Source organism: Taudactylus pleione, unplaced genomic scaffold (assembly GCF_031769625.1).
Source record: "Taudactylus pleione unplaced genomic scaffold, aTauple2 ptg000584l, whole genome shotgun sequence".
In the NCBI taxonomy this organism is placed as follows: domain Eukaryota; kingdom Metazoa; phylum Chordata; class Amphibia; order Anura; family Myobatrachidae; genus Taudactylus; species Taudactylus pleione.
The window spans coordinates 704,917-724,177 of NW_028284986.1; the positions used below are offsets into that span (position 1 = coordinate 704,917).

Sequence of the window (19,261 nt, forward strand, 5' to 3'; positions counted from 1 at the left end):
TATAGTCCCTGTTACCTGCCAGTGCCCTCCCTCCCTGTCATTTCCAGATACACAGGCCCCGTGTCCCCCCCCGCCCCCGGCTGCCAGGCCTCTCACCTCCGTGGCTGCTTCCCCAGCCACGCGAGGGCCATGGTCCGCTCAGGCGCAAGGCTCCACCTGCCTGCACTCCCGCTGCCGGCTCTCGATTGCCGCCCCCCCCACATCGACCACCCCTTCCCCGCGGCCGCCTGCTCTCAAGCGGCAGCGATATTAGCTAGACGGCCCCCACTTCCTGTCTCCCCTCACGCTAAGCGCGGCCATCCCGCTCCCTGCACCGGAGGCTAGCTCCACCCACAGGGTTGCGGTGGCCATCTTGTGCAGCCAGGCGCCACATGGTGCTCTGCCGCACCCCTCCGACCCCCCCATGCCCCCACTACTTAAGAACAGGGGGGCACCTCCCTGCACAGCCCCCCCTGCTCTGCCAGCACCAGAGACCCCCTTGGTGCGGTGTCCCCTAGCGCGCCACCCACCAACTTGTCCCCTTTCCCCCCCCCCCGCACCCTGGGGTGGGGGTTACACCCCCCCTTGCATTTAGGGGCGGCTGGTGCACAGCACAATAATCCTGCCCCATTCAAGCCTACAATGACGCGCCGCCGGGCTGCCCCCCCCCCTTATTTCCCTGCCACCGGGATGCTGCACATAAGCCCAATGCTTTTTTCAGCCCCTTATCATCCGCCCCGCTTATGCACTGCCAGCCACTGCCCCCCACTCTCCTCCAGTTCGCCCCCTCCACTGCTAACGCGGCCCCCCCCCTTTTTTCCCAGGGATTGGCGCCTCACTACAAGGCGCAATAGCTATGCCCATCCAGCCGCATGCCACTACAGCTGTTTTCCTGAACCCATACATGTTTCCACCCCCCCTCACACCCCTCCCCCCAAAACCTGATCCCGTACCCCCGCTGGCTACAGCATCTCCTGCTCTTTCTTCTGCGGAGGGACTTTGTTGCGTGGGTTTCACCGGATATTTTTTCGAGCCCCCAGGTCACAGTTTTTTGAGCGTCTAGGACCATTGTCGAAGTCCAGCGGACAGATGGTGCTGATGTCGAATCAAGTCGTGGTGGGCGCACCGCGCAGCGAGGGACTGTTGGCGAACACAAAGGAGCCAGTGGCTGGGCCTTCCACGTCAGGATCAGGTGAGCATGGTGTTAACCCATTTACGCAGCACACATTCCCCTTCCACTGATGATTCTAGCGATTCTTCCAGTTCATTTGTAAATCCGCGCAAGCTTAGGCGTTACTTAGTGCAAATTTAATGGGTAGCAAGGGTGCCCTTAGAGATTTAACACAGTGTCAGCAATTGAGGTACCGGATGAAGCGCGGGTTATGGTTCACTGAGCGAATACGGCTATCCTTAAAGATTTAAAGTTTTAAAGTAGGGAGCGGTTAGTGAAGAGTAAATTTGTGGATATGTTTGTGATAACGGCTGACGCGTGTAGTTTTAGTTCAGGCTAAATCAGCAGGAGTAATGGCGGGAGCCTTCGGGTATGTTATGTTTTTTGCGGCGTGCTACCTTGAGTCCAGACACAACAGGAGGGACAGGCAGTGTTTTCAATTAGGTTTCAAGGATGTTGAGGTTTGGTTTGCTCGACCAACTGCCTAGCTTGCCTGCGGAATCCTCGGTTGGTCGGAAGCAGCCCTTTCTGGCCTGCCCAGATCTGTGGGCATCAGCCGCTGGTAGTGCTACGCGTGTAATAACACGCAGGGTCATATGGGGCAGGCTGTGGATACAGTCATATTTGCATGCTCTGTGGGAGCATTCATCCAGCCAAGGTGTGCGCGTTGGTCTGCCGCACAGGGTCAAGGAGAATATTGCAGCAGCAGCGCAGAGGTGTTCAGAAAAGCACCGTCATTGATTAATTTGGGGGTTTTTGGCGTGGGTTTGCATTTATCTTTGACACAGGAATATCCGTGGTTTCTGAGAGGAATCTGAAAGCGGAAGTCGGGTGGGGGCCCATGCGTGGCCCCTTTTTGCCCCACCCACTTTTGGTAGGGTTTAGGTGCACCGCCTTCAAGGGGGTGTCGTAGAAGGAATTGGGTAAATTGGGGTTGTTACAGAGTCTCTTACATAAATGGAAGGGTTCGGCAATCACACAAAATATCTGTCAGATCACTGCGCCGTTTAACAAACGGGGGGAGGGCTCTACTAGCTAAGGCAGATATCGCATCTGCTTTTTGACTGCTGCCCATTTCACCGCGAGTCCTTTAAATATTTGGGGTTTGGAGTTGCAGGGCTCAATTACGTTACACAGAGGGAAAGCCCTTATGGCCTTGTGGTTAAGATGACTGTTTTTACATGGCGGCCGATTGGCTTTTTCATTTTGTGTACTTTAGTTGAAGGTTTTAGTTACTTTTTGCAGTAGTTGTCCATGCGGGTATTGGGACATACTGTGGTGTCCCGCTACCTGGATGTTTTCATGTTATGGGGCTAGTAGATACCAGAGTTTGCCAGTATTCAATTAATTTCTTTAGTTTAGTCGTTATGGGAGCCCCGATGGCTCGTGACAGGTAAGAAGGTTCAGTTATGCGCATTATCTTATTTGCGGATAGAAATCGATACCTTGATAGGATTATGCCGCTTGCCTATGGCGAAGGCGTGGCGTTTTGGGGAGTTGCTAGAAGCATTTCATTTTGGCAAAAAAAAAAAAAAGTTTCGCTAGTACAGTTGCAGTCGCTATCGGGCCCCCTCAGTTTGGCATTTAGAGTCATACATAGGGGTCGGTTTTTCAGTAGACCGCTAGAAGGAGCCACAGCAGGGGTTAGGAAGCCTCGTCACCTCATATGTGTCCCTCTGGAGCGGAGTGGACATGCTGCGCATTTGTTTGTTTTTTATGCGCAAATTCAACGGAGTACAGTTCTGCACACGTCACCCGTAGCCAAGTCCGAACTTAGACCGTTACGTATGCATCCTGTTCATTAAGTGGTGCATTTGAAGGGGAGTGTGGCACGGAGCCTTGGCCGGTTTCCTGTGGGGTTCAGGGCCTAGACAGGAACATCCTTATTCTTGAGAATTTTTCAATTGTAGTGGCGGTCGAACTGCGGTCCAGCAAGCCTTGCACTAGGCAAATCCTGTTTGGTGATAACTTAGGTGTGGTATAAGAAGGCTCTAATCTAGGACGGACTTGGATCCGGCCTCGCAGTGGTTAGGCATCTATGTGTTTAAGGAATATTGAGTTTAGGGCACGGCATGTTTCGGGCATTGCTACCAAGATAGTGGACATCTTATATCGTTCAGTAGGACATGTTTCATTCGCTCGCGCCTCCTGCTAATTTACATGGTTTCTCCTTCCCCTTCCATGCCTGGCGGATCGTCACGCCGGCATCCAGGGACTAGCACGGAAGTCATGGGCACCAAGTACATTAAGACCTACACGCTAGTTTTGTGCGATTGGCAAGGTGTTTAGCTTCCAAGAGCGGGCGGTTTCAGATGGTTAATGATTGTATGGCAGAGTTTGTCTGTAGCTGCTATGACAGGGGTCGTTCCAAGGCGGCTTGTCTCCAGCGTTACCCAGTATAATTTTCCAAGTTGCACTTTTGGCGGATCCTGACAATTTATTTGTATTAAACAAGGCATTTAACAGGGTGGGCAAGAGAGTATTAACAAAGGTATTTAATAGGGTGGGCAAGGGAGCGTCCTAACAAAGGCGTTGCGCGGAGCCCCATCAACGCAGCCCTATTACAGGATTTGATTGGGCCAGTAAAGGAGTGGCTTCGGTCAAGTGCTAGGCGCCTTCCCCCCCCCCCTTTTTGGTTAGCATTTTCATTAGCTTACTTTAGGGCTTTTAGAGTGGGTGAGCTAGTTGCTGCTACTAAGATTTCTGCGCTATCAGGTTTAATGTTAAAATAAGGTGGTTATCAAACCGGTATTGAGCTTGTGCTGAATAGATGAGTCTAAGACAGATTAACTGGCAGGGAGCGAGGGATTTCTATTCAGATGCATGCAGATCCAGTGATTTGGCCAGTTGCTCTTTGGGGTACTTTAATAGGGTTTGCCCTCCAGGCGGCGGGCAGTGGTTATCCATGTTAATCTAACTCCCTTTTGTCCAGGTCGTAGTTATGAGGGTGTTTCAGAATTATATTATAGCTAGGGCAGTGGAAGTCGTATTTAAAACAAGTAGCATTAAGTAGTTGCGCTCCTTGCGAGTTTGTTGGGAAACCCAGGGGCCTTATGCCTACTGCCGCTAGGGATTCTGAAAGGATTTTCAGCTTTTGCCCTCAAGGAGGTTTTGCTGTTTTTCATCTTCAGATGGGTCACCCAACTATTTGTTTCCCTTTCCTTGTGGTTAGATTATTGTTGTTATTATACATAGCAATTTCTGTTTGTATTAAATACCAATATCTGTCTGTATAAATGCCAATTCTGTCTAGGTGAAATTTCGGACAGGGTTGTCTGTGAGTGCTAACTGTCGGGTGTGGGAAAATTCCTATATTTACTGGGCTAGCCAGCACCCTTTGGAGTTACATGCCCAATTTTGGTTGTGAGTGTGTAAGTGGCATTGCTTAGGATTACGAGAAAACAGGATTTTGGTACTTACCGATAAATCCCTTTCTCCGATTCCACAGGGGACACTGGAGTTCAAGACAGTGGGGTATAGACGGTGGTAGAGCAGAGCCTGGCACTTTAAATAATTCAGAAGTGTGACTGGCTCCTCCCCCTCTATGCCCCATCAGCCCCAGTTTAAGAACTGAGCCCGAGAGGAGACGGAGGACAATAGGAAAATTAGGAGAAGGAGATGAACACAGAACGGAACAATACCGACTGAAGGAGAACCGAGGAACCCACTGCAGGGAACACATGCAGTCACACAACCATATAAGGAACTAAAAAAAACACGGCAGGTACGCAGCGCTGGGCGGGAGTCCAGTGTCCCCTGTGGAATCGGAGAAAGGGATTTATCGGTAAGTACCAAAATACTGTTTTCTCCTTCATCCACTAGGGGACACTGGAGTTCAAGACAGTGGGGACGTCCCAAAGCCAACCTCCCGGGTGGGAAGCGCGGAGAACTTGCAGACCCTTTGGCAAAACCCGAAAACCAGGATCGCCAAGAACCGTAGGCTCAATGGAAAGGCAAGAGCTGAGGATCAAGTGTCGCAGAGCAGAAGAGACAATCAAAACTCCCTGCTAAACAACCACAGAAATTCCACAACTTACAACGTAATTCGAATGGAACAACAGCTAGCGAAAGAACACCCGCAGATGAAAACATCAAAAGCAGCATAAACCCAGCTGAAAACAGACCAAGTCCGAACCATAGTCGAACATAGGAAGCTGTATAAGTCGCCGACAGCAGACCTCCAGCAGTGCTGGACAGAATACATATAGATATACGTATAAGAATACCAATTTACAGATACAGAGCTGATCCTGTCCACAGACTCCTAACAAGAGTATACAGGGAGGAAAAAGTGAAGACCGAACAGTCGCCCTGGACCATTCTCGAGGCCCAACTACTACAAGGTTGTCAACCAGCGGAAGGAAGTCTCCAACAAATAGAGATCCCACGGGGTATGAGGCAGAGGCGGTTTTGAAAGGAATTGTGGTCTCAATTCTTTCAGAGAGTCAGACAGCAGTACCACCACTCTGAAACAGAGAGATCAAACAGCAACGGAAACCCTGCAATAATAAATCCCCATACCAGACCACTGGCAGAGTGTCTGGCAGCTCATCAGTTGCCTGCCTATAGGGAGGTCACTACCGCTTGGGGTGGGTCTCAAACTCGTGTATGGGGCGCCTCAGGCGGGGACTATACGGCACACGCCCTGTGCCGGCCTGAAAAGAAAACCACAGCAACGACCCCAAACAACAGACAACATCCCTCATGATGGAAGTGCGTAGTCAGTACAAACTGCTGGCCCGAACATAGTATGAAAAACAACCCGGATACCCAGGCAGTTAAAAAACACGGATGCAACAGCCACCCAGGGAGAGCTACCAATATATATAGAAGCATCCCATACAGCAAGGCTAGAGAACTAGGACAACCATAAAGGTACCCATCAGGTACCTGTCAGTGTGATGAAAATATTCAAAGATACTGAACAGGAATCGGGCTCCCAATGCAGAACAGAATGACCGCACACTTTAATGTAAAGAAGTGCCTTAGCCCATAGAAGTGCTACAGTCCTTTATAACTCCAACAAATTCTAGTAGAATAAAGTGACAATTAAGTATGGAATGCTTCACGAAAATGCGTGTCATCCTTGCGCAGGGGCTATGCAAATCTTCTCTGTATCGTTCCAATTTTTAGAAAATGTGCTGCTGAAGCGAGCACTCTCAATGTTGGAACTATGCACCCACACGCCAGGAAAGCTCTAAAGTGTAGTAGAGCCAACTGATCCTGAGAGCGGATGGCTGCTAGGACTGCAGCTAGGGTGCGGACGGGAGACTTGTAATGCCAGGTTGCATGAAATAGTAGCCTCTTCCGAGGAATTAGTGAGGTACCGCTTACCTGTGAGTAACCAGAAGCCCTCTAGACGCTATGTAGAATGTCACTGACCTTTTCCCTCTCACAGCAACCCGTCACGTCAGGTATAGAGAGTAGTTCAGTGGGCTAAAAGCAATGCTCTACAGCACGGACTTCAGTCTGGCGATGTTGTCTTAGGAAATACTGTAGAAAACTAGCAAAATGTTAGTGGAGACAAGAAGCTTGTACAACAGGACTCTAAACCTGAGCTTGTTACATTAGGGATGTGTATACATATAGAGATTATACATATACCCTAAATACGGTCTGCTAGTGTATCAGTACATTCATACTTATAATGGTGAAGTGCATATTAGTTAAAAGGCGGATTTAAATAAGACCTTGTACCGGTAAAGATACACACAGAAATATTACATATTTGATGATGGATCCCCACCAGTGACCCTTGAAAGTTATAGTGTTCACAACGTGAAGGATTCAAAATTGAACCGCAGGTCCAAGGATTTACTTGATACTCACCCATCTAATCAAGCCAGGCCTGACCCTGCCTATTCGGCGGGTGGCCCTAGGCCTTCAGGCACAGGAGCAGTAACTGCAGTCTGTTGTCATTTAAACAATTAGGTCCTGAGGATGGTGTAGAACCTGGATTCCCCATGTACTGATATGAAGTGTATCTAGGGGCCACTTTATAGCCTTATTTAATTGAGATATTGACAAAACAATAATCTTGAGTACTAGAACCTATACTGAGAAAGGCACCTGTACATAGACATAGAGTGCCTTAATTATCCCAGGTAAAGAAGGATATATCTGTAGCGATAACCCCAGTTAGGGTTAAAAAACAGGTTTTCCCAATTATTAGTAAATATTCATACAAAGAATGTGAATATATCAGTATATATACACACGTACACCCAGAGAACATAGTTGCATGAGAAGGCAATCTCTTTGAAAGGAAGAGTTAGCACCAATATAGGAAACTTACTTGTCAGACTCCTGTACTAGGAGATTAGCATGCTATATTATTATATATATATATATATATGTATATATATATATATATATATATATATCTTGCATTCTTAGAGTCCTATAGTTTGCTCCACAATATACATGTGTGGACATACAAGAAGGCCCCAGGACATGCATAGGGTCCATACTAGAAGCAATGCCTGAGGGAATTGTGACTATCACAATGTAAGCTGCAGAACATGACTCTAGGCTATAGAGCCACCATATTATATATACGGTATATGGATATAGTACCAAACTACCGCATCAGGAGAGTCCAGTCTCCAATGGCAGGATCCTTCTTTTAAAATATGCTAGGTATCAGACAAAACTGATAACAGATCCTCCACTGCCTTTACGGTAAGGATAAGAAGCGATACTATACGCGTACCTACATCAAGATCAATAGGTGACAATAATATTTAACATGAGCAACAGGTAGAGCCATGGAATGAACTGAGCCAAGACCTTGGTTGAGCCCAGGACAAACTTCACTCCAGACATATTTATATGTTCTAAAGTAGGGCTTATGTATATAAAAAAAAAATATATATATATATATACATACATGTGGCTTACCTCCACGCAGGGAGACTGCTCATGTGCCGCGTGTGGCCGTCATTCTGCTACGGCGTAGGGGCCTGGATATTTTAACAGCGTGATGTCCCAGACTGGTTTTGATCCTGGGACCCTTCTGTCACTGGTGTACTCGCCTTATTGGGTGAGCCAGTTGAGCTCCAGTTGAACCCGCTTTTTCAAAGTGGGAATCAAAGAGACGACCTCAGTGCAGTATACTGATGTATACAGGCCTATTTGACACAGACATAGATCAATCGGCAGATCATGCGGAGGGCAAGTGACACGGACACAGCCTCTGTATTAGGCTGCGGCATGTTCCTCCCTGAGCTAGTGTCAGGGGCCCAGACACTCACTCTATAATAGTGCCGGCGGGTCCCATGATATGTAGAGGTGCTGCTCTTTACTAGGAGTACTGATTAAAACTTAATCAAACAGACTCCTGCAGCCATTTTGAGATAGACAATCGTAAAATGGTTATAACTATCCTCTACACAGTAACATCACAATGACGTAGGGCAGCAGTTAGGATAGTTATGGGGCCGACTGTTTTGCAGTGCTCTCTCTTCTAACAATTCATTGTGGAATCTGACCACCATTCAAGTTCTATATAGACCTTGCCGCTGCGTAACTCAGTAAGCAGGAAGACTGCTACACTGCGTGCGTAGGTTTGTAATTCACTCAGTATGCATCAGCATAATCTATTCTAGCAGTATACTATTATAGAGACCAAACTAGGTTCTATCTAGATTCTGCCGCTGCCCATATATGCTACTGCTATGCACAGGGGATTATACATATATACATTTTTTTTTTTTTTAACAGATTCTACACAGCACAGCGTATTCCACTGCGCCATCAATTCAGTAGACAATACTGGCAATAACAGACATTTTATATACATATATACACATATATACACACATATACACATATATATATATATATATATACACAGTGCCAGATTAATGTACACAAGGGCCTGGAGCTGAAATTTATGATGGGCCTATTGTGTGCCGCTGCAAGGGGTGTGGCAAGTGCCGTAGCAGTGTGACTGGTAATGTGGGGTCATGCCCAGTGCAGTGTGGTAGGGGTTTACATAGGGGTGTAGCCTGTGCAGCGTTCTCTTAGGACGCTCAATGCAGTGCTGCATTTCCAGGTGCCGGCGGCCTCAGTACTTTTGCGCAACAGCATGACGTCATGCACTTAAGAGGCACAGGGCCGTCACAGGGCGCTCCGGAGCCGGTCCTGGTACGCCGATGTGTATGTGTAGGCCGGCACTCCTGTGCAAAGTATAGTGCTATGGCGTCTGGTGCCCTCCTAATTACCTCTGCCTGTGAAGGGAGGGAACCATGTAGCAGTCGAATGGGCGGCAGGCACTCTGGACGAATTGTATAAAACACACTAAAAATCCATTTAAGTTATCAACAATTCAGAACTTGTATTCGTCCTCTCAGTAATCCTGATGTAAGAATAAATACAAGTTCTGAAGCGTTGAAAACTTAAACAGATTTACACATACCCATACCCACACATATACACGTAAATTGGGAGGGTACAGGAATTTGAGGCACACTTAAGGGGGCCGAAGCAGGTGTGGTGAGATATGTTGACAGTCATAATGTCAACATTCATTATGTTAACATGAAAATGTCGACATCAGGGGTTAGGCACTAGGGGAAGGTTAGGGTTAGGCTACGGATGGAGGAGGTTAGGATTAGGCTACATGGGGTGGTTAGGCAAACCATGTTCGCTGACGACATCTATCATTGCCCGTACTTACAGGGCAACCTGACGATATCGTCAGGTTCTGCAAGTACGGGGTTGAGAGAGGGTGACGTCACTGAACAATATATCGTTCAGTGTGGGTGCTCAATGTCATTAATGACATTGAGCACATCACTGTTGGGGAAACACTAGACGATATTGCTCATGGAGCATATCGTCTAGAGGATACACGCCTTTAGACTGCGGGGGGGAGGAGGTTAAGGTAAAGACCTATAAGGTAGGGGTAGGCATTAGGGTTAGGGGGGAATTCGCACAGGAAGGCTAGAGCAGCAGAGGTCATGACTGCTGGGACCCAGAAGCCGCACTAGAGTCACTGCAGCCGTCAGGAGCAGGTTAGACAGCACTGGGCCAACAGGGATGATATGTCGACATTCTATCACTGACATGAATAACTTCAACACTATGACCATGTTGACAATCTCCTATCAACATGATGAATGTTGACATATCACACCACACCCGCTTCAGTCCACTTAACTGTGCCTCAAGCTCCTGTACCCTCCCTATTTACCAGTGTGTGTATGATATATATATATATATATATATATATATATATATATATACACACACACATATATATATATATATATATACACATACACACACATATGAATATATACACGCACTATATATAAAAATATATATATATATATACTGTATATATACACACACACCTAATTTAATGTGTGTATATATATATATATATATATATATATATAGATATGTGTGTGTATATATATATATATATATATATATATATATATAGGGAGAGGGAGAGAGAGATATATTATACACATACACACACACACACACACACATTTGTGTAAAAATCCACAAAGAAGAACCGCACACACTTAATAGAATTAGCGGATGCTGAGGTTACATATTGTAGCATATATCATATTCAATCCCAAGGGATCAAAAAACGAGACCAGCACACCTTTAACTTAATGCATGTAAAATGGAATGTATTAAAACACAGCCATGCTTAATCGGGTTATACACAAATACACGTCACATCTGCTATGCAGTAGATTCCTGTTATACTTATCAGTGCCTGGTGACCATATGTATATATTCAATCAAGAGCCCGACAGGCGTTTCAGTGGCAAACCACCTTCATCATGAGCACAGAGTAAATGGGCCTATCCATCAGAAGACTTTTTGAATAATCCGACCAAAACCAGGAGGTTTTGGTCGCTTCGCTCAGAAAATCATCTAATGGATAGCCGGCAAGGACCAGCGATGCGTGTGCAAGCTGGGTCCCTGCCGACTATCTGTGGAACATGCCCGTCAACCTGACGATGATCGTCAGGTTCGGAATGTTCTCAGATAGGAGGTCGGTCTCCTGCACTGAATGACGTTCAGTGAACGCCGTTCAGTGCGGGCACCGCACCTAGGCGACCTGAAGGACTGAACGCTAGTCGTTCAGTTTTTAAGTCACCTAATGGATAGGCCCCTTAAGTGTCAAAGCATGGTGTTAAATAGGGAGTGTGGCGCCAAATCAAACAAACATACATAGATCTCACCTGTCACCCGGGGGCCAGACTACATGCTGGTAGCCGCGTCCCGGAATCAATGTCACAGAGAGTTCCATCTAACCAGCCGGACACATGGTCAGGCATAATAGGTCCGCCCAGAGGGAGAAACACGCTGCAAAGGGGCCAATGCCAGTGTGTCTCCTGGGGGCCGGACACGATGCAATGTGATCACGGCCATCAAACAAGGACCAATAGCTAGAAGCACGTGACTCACATACATCACGTTTGTTTCAGTCAATGGAACATCAATGTTATAGGCGTTGACATAAATGTTATAGGTGTTGCCATAGAAATCAACATAGGTAAACATAGACAAGATCTAATGGTGGGTACACACTGGGCGATATTACTGAGCGACTGCACGATTACAACATCGTAATCGTGCAATCGCTCAGTAATCGTGCACAAATCGTGCACTTTTATGTCGGAAACGACCAGCGATGCGCACTCCCGCTGGTCGTTTCCAACATTGTCCATCGCCTGAACATGCAGCACAATCTGACGATGTCGTCAGGTTGCTGCATGTTGGGGAATGGGGGAGAGAGCCCGGCGCTGAACGATATCGTTAATGATATCGTTCAGCGGCTGTGCTCAATGTCATGAACGACATTGAGCACACCCTGCCGGAGACACACTAGACGATATCGCTCAGGGAGCATATCGTGTAGTGTGTACCCACCTTAACCGTGTGAGTGTCTGACAGGCACCAAAAACTTGGCAAACAGACTAACATATAAGACAAAGATATTAAGCGCCAAGATACACAGATGGCCCAATCACCATATTAAATAATAGTGAACATATAATATGGCGCACTCAAATAAAACCCCAAAAGAGAAAATAACGACATTAATAAAACTAATAATTATTAATGGAAAACAATTATTAATGATTTTTTTATATATAATATGCATATATATATACATAAATATATACACACATATGTATATGTACATATACAGTACACACATGTATATATTCACACTGACCTGTATAAACGGACAAGCTGGGCTGATATACAAGTAACCTTGTAGGTGGTGCAAGGATTACTTTGTCAGGGCTCCCCTGCGTTTGTACTATACTTCACTCAGTGAATGCTGCACTTTCTCCCTGTACTTTGGATTCATATGTATATATGTATATATATATATATATATATATATATATATATATATGCACACATATGTATATGTACATATACAGGATACACATGTATATGTAACATATACATGTATAATATGTTCACACTGACCTGTATAAACGGACAAGCTGGGCTGAGCTTCCTTCCCTCTTCAGCTAGGCGATTGGTTGAGAGCAGGAAGGAACAGGGGGCGGGGCTTCGGCGGACCAAAGGTGGGCGGGGCTTCATCTGCCGAGTGTGGGCGGGGCTTCGGCTGCCGCGGGTGGGCGGGGCTTCAGCCTGGCCGGCTGGATCGTCCAAGAGGAGGGGGTCAGAATGGGCTAAGCTAAGCTGTTCTGGCGGCTGTTAGGTGAGTGGCCTGGGCTGTTAGTTGGTAGTGTCAGGAAAGAAAAAAAAATATTTTTTCTTTGCCTGCACTGCAATGCAATCTGCGTGGGCCTATTTTCAATGGGAGGCCTGGAGCTGTAGCTCCACCCGCCCCATTGTTAATCCGGCCCTGTATATACATACATATATGTGTATGCGTGTGTGCATGCATGCACACACACATACACACACACACACACAAATGCACACACATGCAGGAAGGCCCCGCACATACATACATGTATAAACACACACTTCCCCATGTAGGCATGTCATATTACATTAGGCATGCCTTGTACTAGCTGCAGCAGCGGAATTGCATTTAAGGTTACAGTGGGTGTAGCCTCTACAGGGGCCCAGACCTCTCTCTGCACTGCCAAGCGTAAACCTGCGCTGTACTGCGCGCCAACTAAGCGAGAGGCTTAGAAGCAATTGCGGCACCTGCTCCCCGGGAGTAGTAATGGCCGCCGGACCTAAGCCACGCCTCCGCACAACCAGGAATAGCACTTAACTTCGTTACCGTTCCCGCTAATGGCGGGCATTTGGCGCTACACCTCCCATCTTCATTTTGGGAGGACTACTGCGCGCCTCACGTCCTGTCAGCGCTTTATGATCAGCGGTGCAGCGTCTCCTTCTTTATAAGAGGAGGGAGAGCCTGACTCTGTTTAAGCGCGCCTATAACAGCCGCGCGGGAGATTAACTTGGCGCCGGTGTTCTTTGTAAGCACCGGCGCTGTGATAATTGACAGCCGCTGAGCGGCTGCTAGATTACAGACAGCCACGCTGAAGCGGTGTCTAAGTGCCCCCCGTTAATGCCGTCGCCGGAGCTTCTATGGTACAAGCCCCGGTGCGGCTACAATTATTCCTCCACAGAGGCACCTATAGTGACTCACTGCCAGACGGTCCTCCCCTCATTAAATAGGAGGGGGAATTAGTGGCTAGTAGAGACCCGGCCGCTGACTGCAGAGTGCAGCGGCGGGTCACATAAGCAGCTCCGACACTGCCAGTTTACTGACAGGGGGAAAGAGGCTGTAATAGCCGCTTGTTCCTGAGCCCAGCGTTTTTGGCCCACCACTCCAGCTAGTCAGGAGTGGTGGGATACACTTACGGACTGCTGCGGCCGGGATGCTGGGCTGAGGGGGCGGCGAGGAACCCGGACACATGCCGGTGTCAGCAGTGGCGGGCCTCGCAGAGTCCGATGACTCAATTTGTTATTGCCCCCTCCTCAGGGTCACCGGACACAGGCTGCAGTAGCCGTGTGGTGCCCTCCCGGCGGCTCCCACGTAGCAGGCAGACTGCCACAGTAAGCAGCCTGCCTGTCCTCAATGCTTGTTAAATAAACATTAAAATTAAAAACTATGAAAAAGGCTGGAGACAGCCTGATGTGCGACCGGCTCTCTCGGGCACATTCTAAAAACTGGGGCTGATGGGGCATAGAGGGGGAGGAGCCAGTCACACTTCTGAATTATTTAAAGTGCCAGGCTCTGCTCTACCACCGTCTATACCCCACTGTCTTGAACTCCAGTGTCCCCTGTGGATGAAGGAGAAATGCACTGTAAGTGCCTGCTAGATGCCCCATGGGCAGCAGAGGAGAAGTTTGGGGCCAGACTTGGGAGGCAATGATTTGGTCGCGTTCGTGGGTATTGAACAGATATGGCCATTGCACGCTTGTCATTTAGCGTTTGGTGGACGCGTCATACAATACCCAAGTTTATGTCACGGGGCAGAGAGCTTGCATAGGCCCGACGGGGTACATCTCACGAGCGCGCGGCTAGAGCGGTTGACCGATGACCTCTGCAGTTTTCAATTTCATTAAGAAGGTCACAGTTTTGGTGGCGGGCCTGGTTCTGCGAACCGGGCTTTGGCGGGAAGCAGTGCTCATGGGCGGCCTATTATTAGCGCAGGAGTGCCTGTGGTAGCATTCTTCCTTTGAGAGCGGCCAGTTTTTCACCGCCTAAAGGGGGGACATGGTCATTGTTCCAAGGGAGGGACCAAGGCTGTGCCAATTAGGGAAGGATGGTACTGCCCCAGGTCAGTCTGCGCAGGGCGGGGATCCGCCCCTTTTTATTTGTATTGATATCCACTGGGCTGTGGCCTTGGAGCACTGCTTTCTTCTTGCCACCTATTCTAGAATTTCAATCTGATCAATAAATTCTGGCTGTGACCTCTTTGAATTCCATATACATGTGTCAGTGTGTTTATTTCTAGGTTTAGGATTAAGTTAAGTTAACAAAAGGGAATAATAAAACAAATGGGTGACTTAATGCATCCGAATACTTGAATAAGTTTGAGGATAGATAAGCACCCTGTTTGATATGTAATTTTGTTAGGTAAGTTAAGGGTTAAAAGCTGGAGGGGGATGTGGTTAGTATTCGTCACATGAGGAGTATAAGCCTATGGTAGGATTTAAGGGAGGGCTTAGAGGTTCCATATAAATAGCCTGGTGAGGGGAGACATCTTCCTCTTTCCAGTTTATTTCAACCCCACCCACCCACCCGTGTAAGATGGTTTGTGTAAATTTTTCTGTTGTTGGTTTGTGCATTTGTCTGTGTTTGCTTCCAACAGGTAGAGGTGCAGCCTGGCGGGAAGCAGTGCCTATGGGCGGCCTATTATTAGCGCAGGAGTGCCAGTGGTAGCATTCTTCCTTTGAGAGCGGCCAGTTTTTCACCGCCTAAAGGGGGGACATGGTCATTGTTCCAAGGGAGGGACCAATGCTGTGCCAATTAGGGAAGGATGGTACTGCCCCAGGTCAGTCTGCGCAGGGCGGGGATCCGCCCCTTTTTATTTGTATTGATATCCACAGGGCTGTGGCCTTGGAGCACTGCTTTCTTCTTGCCACCTATTCTAGAATTTCAATCTGATCAATAAATTCTGGCTGTGACCTCTTTGAATTCCATATACATGTGTCAGTGTGTTTATTTCTAGGTTTAGGATTAAGTTAAGTTAACAAAAACAAGAGATATGGTAAGAACTTACCTTTGTTATCTCTGTTTCTACGAAGTCCATAGGGTCCACAGGGTTGACCTTGGGGTTATAGCTGGAACAGGATCCATGGGCACCACACAGTTAAGCTTTTAGCTCCCAGGATGCACTTGGGTCCTCCTCTATACCCCGCCCCCGAGCCACAGGCACCTCAGTTGGTAAGCAGCCTAGGCCGGAGGAGAATATGGAACAGAGAGAAGGAAGACTGGAACACACAAGAAACCATACTCACAGCAATAGGAGACGGAAAACCGGTGACCAGCCACACAGCCCATTTGAAGCCAGGTGCGTCAGGGCGGGCGCCCTGTGGACCCTATGGACTTCGCAGAAACAGAGATAACAAAGGTAAGTTCTTACCATATCTCTTGTTTTCTACTTCAGGGTCCATAGGGGGTCCACAGGGTTGACCTTGGGGATGTCCCAAAGCAGTACAACTAAGGGCGGGGACGCTCCTGTGCTGAAAGGAGTACCCGGCGCCCAAAGGATGCATCCTGAGAGGCAAAGGTGTCAAACGCATAGAACCTCAAAAACGTTTGAATTGAAGACCAAGTGGCCGCCTTACACAGCTGAACAGCAGAAGCGCCACGTCTAGCAGCCCAAGAGGGACTCACAGAACGAGTGGAATGAGCCTTAACAGAGGCTGGCACAGGTAAGCCCTCCTGTGCATAAGCCTCACAAATAACGGAACGAAGCCAACGGGCTAACGTTTGTTTGTTGGCAGGCCAACCCCTCTTGTGAAAACCAAAGAGGATAAACAAGGAATCAGACTTCCTAACCGAAGCCGTCCGGTCTACATAAATTCTAAGCGCCCGGACCACATCTAAGGAAGTCTCACCAGCTGAAAGATCAGGGGACTGAAAAGCTGGCACAACAAGTTCCTGATTAATATGGAACTTCGAGACCACTTTGGGCAAAAACTCAGGACGAGTGCGGAGCACCGCTCTGTCCTGGTGAAAAATCAGGAAAGGAGGGCGACAGGAAAGCGCCCCCAATTCAGACACCCTCCTGGCCGAAGCAATTGCCAGGAGAAAAACCGTCTTAAATGTCAGCCACTTGAGCTCCACCGCCTCAAGAGGCTCAAACGGAGGACCCTGCAGGACCCGTAGCACCACCGCCAAGTCCCAAGGAGCCACAGGAGGCACAAAGGGAGGCTGGATCCTGAGAACACCTTGGAAAAAGGTGTGAACGTCTGGTAGTATTGCAATCCGCCGTTGAAACCACACGGACAAGGCGGACACATGAACCTTCAGAGATGCAAGGCGTAAGCCGAGATCCAATCCTGACTGAAGAAATTCCAAGATCCTAGAAACTCGGAACACCTGAGGATCATAAAGTCTGGACTCACACCACTGAAAGTAAGTGTGCCACACTCTGTGATAAATCCGTGCTGAAGCAGGCTTGCGTGCCCTGAGCATCGTACCAATAACCGAACTGGAGAAGCCCCGAGACCTCATGACGGCTGTCTCAAGAGCCACGCCGTCAAAGACAGCCGACCCAGATCCGGGTAAAGGCAGGGCCCCTGAGACAACAGGTCCCGACGTTGAGGAAGAAGGTACGGAGCGTCGATGGAGAGGCTCCTCAGATCGGAGTACCAAGGACGTCTGGGCCACGCCGGAGCTACCAGCACGAGCATGCCGCCGTCCTGCTTGAATTTCCGCAGAACCCGAGGAAGCAGGGATATCGGAGGAAACAGATACGCCAGGTGAAACGTCCATGTCACCGACAGCGCGTCCACCAGACTTGCACCTGCGTCTCTTGTCCTTGACCCGTAAACGGGCAACTTGTGATTGTGACGGGAGGCCATCAAGTCCAGCTCCGGCAGTCCCCACCTGTCCACGAGTAGCTGAAACACCTCTGGGTGAAGCGACCATTCCCCGGGATGCACGTCGTGACGGCTGAGGAAGTCCGCCTCCCAATTGAGGACTCCGGGGATGAAGACCGCCGAGATCGCTGGAATGTGACCCTCCGCCCAAGACAGGATACGAGACACCTCCGACATCGCTGCCTGACTGCGAGTTCCGCCTTGGTGATTGATATACGCCACCGTGGTGGCGTTGTCGGACTGCACCTGTACCGCCCTTCCGTGAAGAGCGGGGCCGGACGACTGCAGGGCCTTGTATACTGCCCGTAGTTCCAGGATGTTGATGGGGAGAAGTGCTTCTTCCGCTGACCAACGACCCTGAAGCGACAAAGAGCCGGTCACTGCCCCCCAACCCCGGAGACTGGCATCCGTCGTGAGCAGGACCCAGTCCGGGATCCAAAATGGGCGCCCCTCGACCAGATGAGCTGTCTGAAGCCACCAAGCCAAAGATAGCCGAACGTCCGGAGACAACACCAGCACCTGAGAGCGGATCCGGTGAGGTCACCCGTTCCATTCTGATAGAATCAGCCCCTGCAGGGGCCGGGAATGGAACTGGGCAAATTCCACCATGTCGAATGTCGACACCATGGACCCCAGAACTCTCATAGCCGAATGGACCGACAGGCGGCAACGGCTCAGGCAACTGCGTATCCGCAGCTGTAGTGAGGCGACCTTCTCCGGAGTCAGGAAGATCCTTTGCTGACGCGAGTCCAGCAGGGCTCCCAAATGAACCATCCGCTGTGATGGAATCAGAGAGGACTTTTTCCAATTTATCAACCACCCGTGCGCTTGCAGGCAAGCGATCGTCAGGTGAAGATGTTGAAGCAGTACCTCCGGGGAGCTCGCCAGCAACAGGAGGTCGTCCAGGTACGGCAGCAGCCGTACATTCTGGTTCCGAAGATGTGCGGCCATGACCGCCATAATCTTCGTGAACACCCTCGGTGCCGTGGAGAGACCAAAGGGTAGCGCATGGAACTGATAGTGGTGTTGAAGGATAGCGAACCTCAGATACCGCTGGTGTGAAGATGCTATCGGAACATGGAGGTAGGCGTCCTGGATGTCCAGGGACACCATGTAATCCCCCGGTTCCATCGCCAGAATGATGGAACGTAACGTTTCCATCCTGAACTTGGGAACTCTGAGGAATTTGTTCAGAGACTTCAAGTTGAGGATAGGGCGATGAGAACCATTGGGTTTCTGCACCAGAAACAGAGACGAATAATACCCCGTCCCTCGTTGTGATAGAGGAACGGGAACAATGACCCCTGCTTTCAGCAAGGACTCTATAGCCTCCTGAACCTGTAACGCCTTGGTCTTGTTCTGAGAAGGACTTGTGCAGAAAAACTGGTGGGGTGGTCTGTGCCGAAAAGACAGGGCGTACCCCTGGGAGACCACTTCTCGAACCCAGGCATCCGTGGTGGTATTGTGCCAGCACTGGGCAAATAGAAGAAGTCGGCCTCCCACTCTGAGGTCCCCCAGAGGGAGGCCCGTCCCATCAGGCCGCAGGTTTATCTTCCTGCTTGGAAGAAGGGCGCC

At 48.9% G+C, this 19,261-nt stretch overlaps 1 protein-coding gene and 1 non-coding gene across 7 annotated transcripts in view; both read right to left on the reverse strand.

Annotated features, from left to right (window-relative positions):
- The window catches only part of FANCG (FA complementation group G), a 269,117-nt gene that overhangs the window by 223,151 nt on the left and 26,705 nt on the right, over nt 1-19,261 (reverse strand). The gene's annotated exons all lie outside the window — the stretch shown is intronic.
- Nucleotides 6,200-6,307, reverse strand: LOC148481359 (U6 spliceosomal RNA). Its single transcript, XR_015871924.1, has one exon. It is a non-coding gene; the product is annotated as a U6 spliceosomal RNA (small nuclear RNA).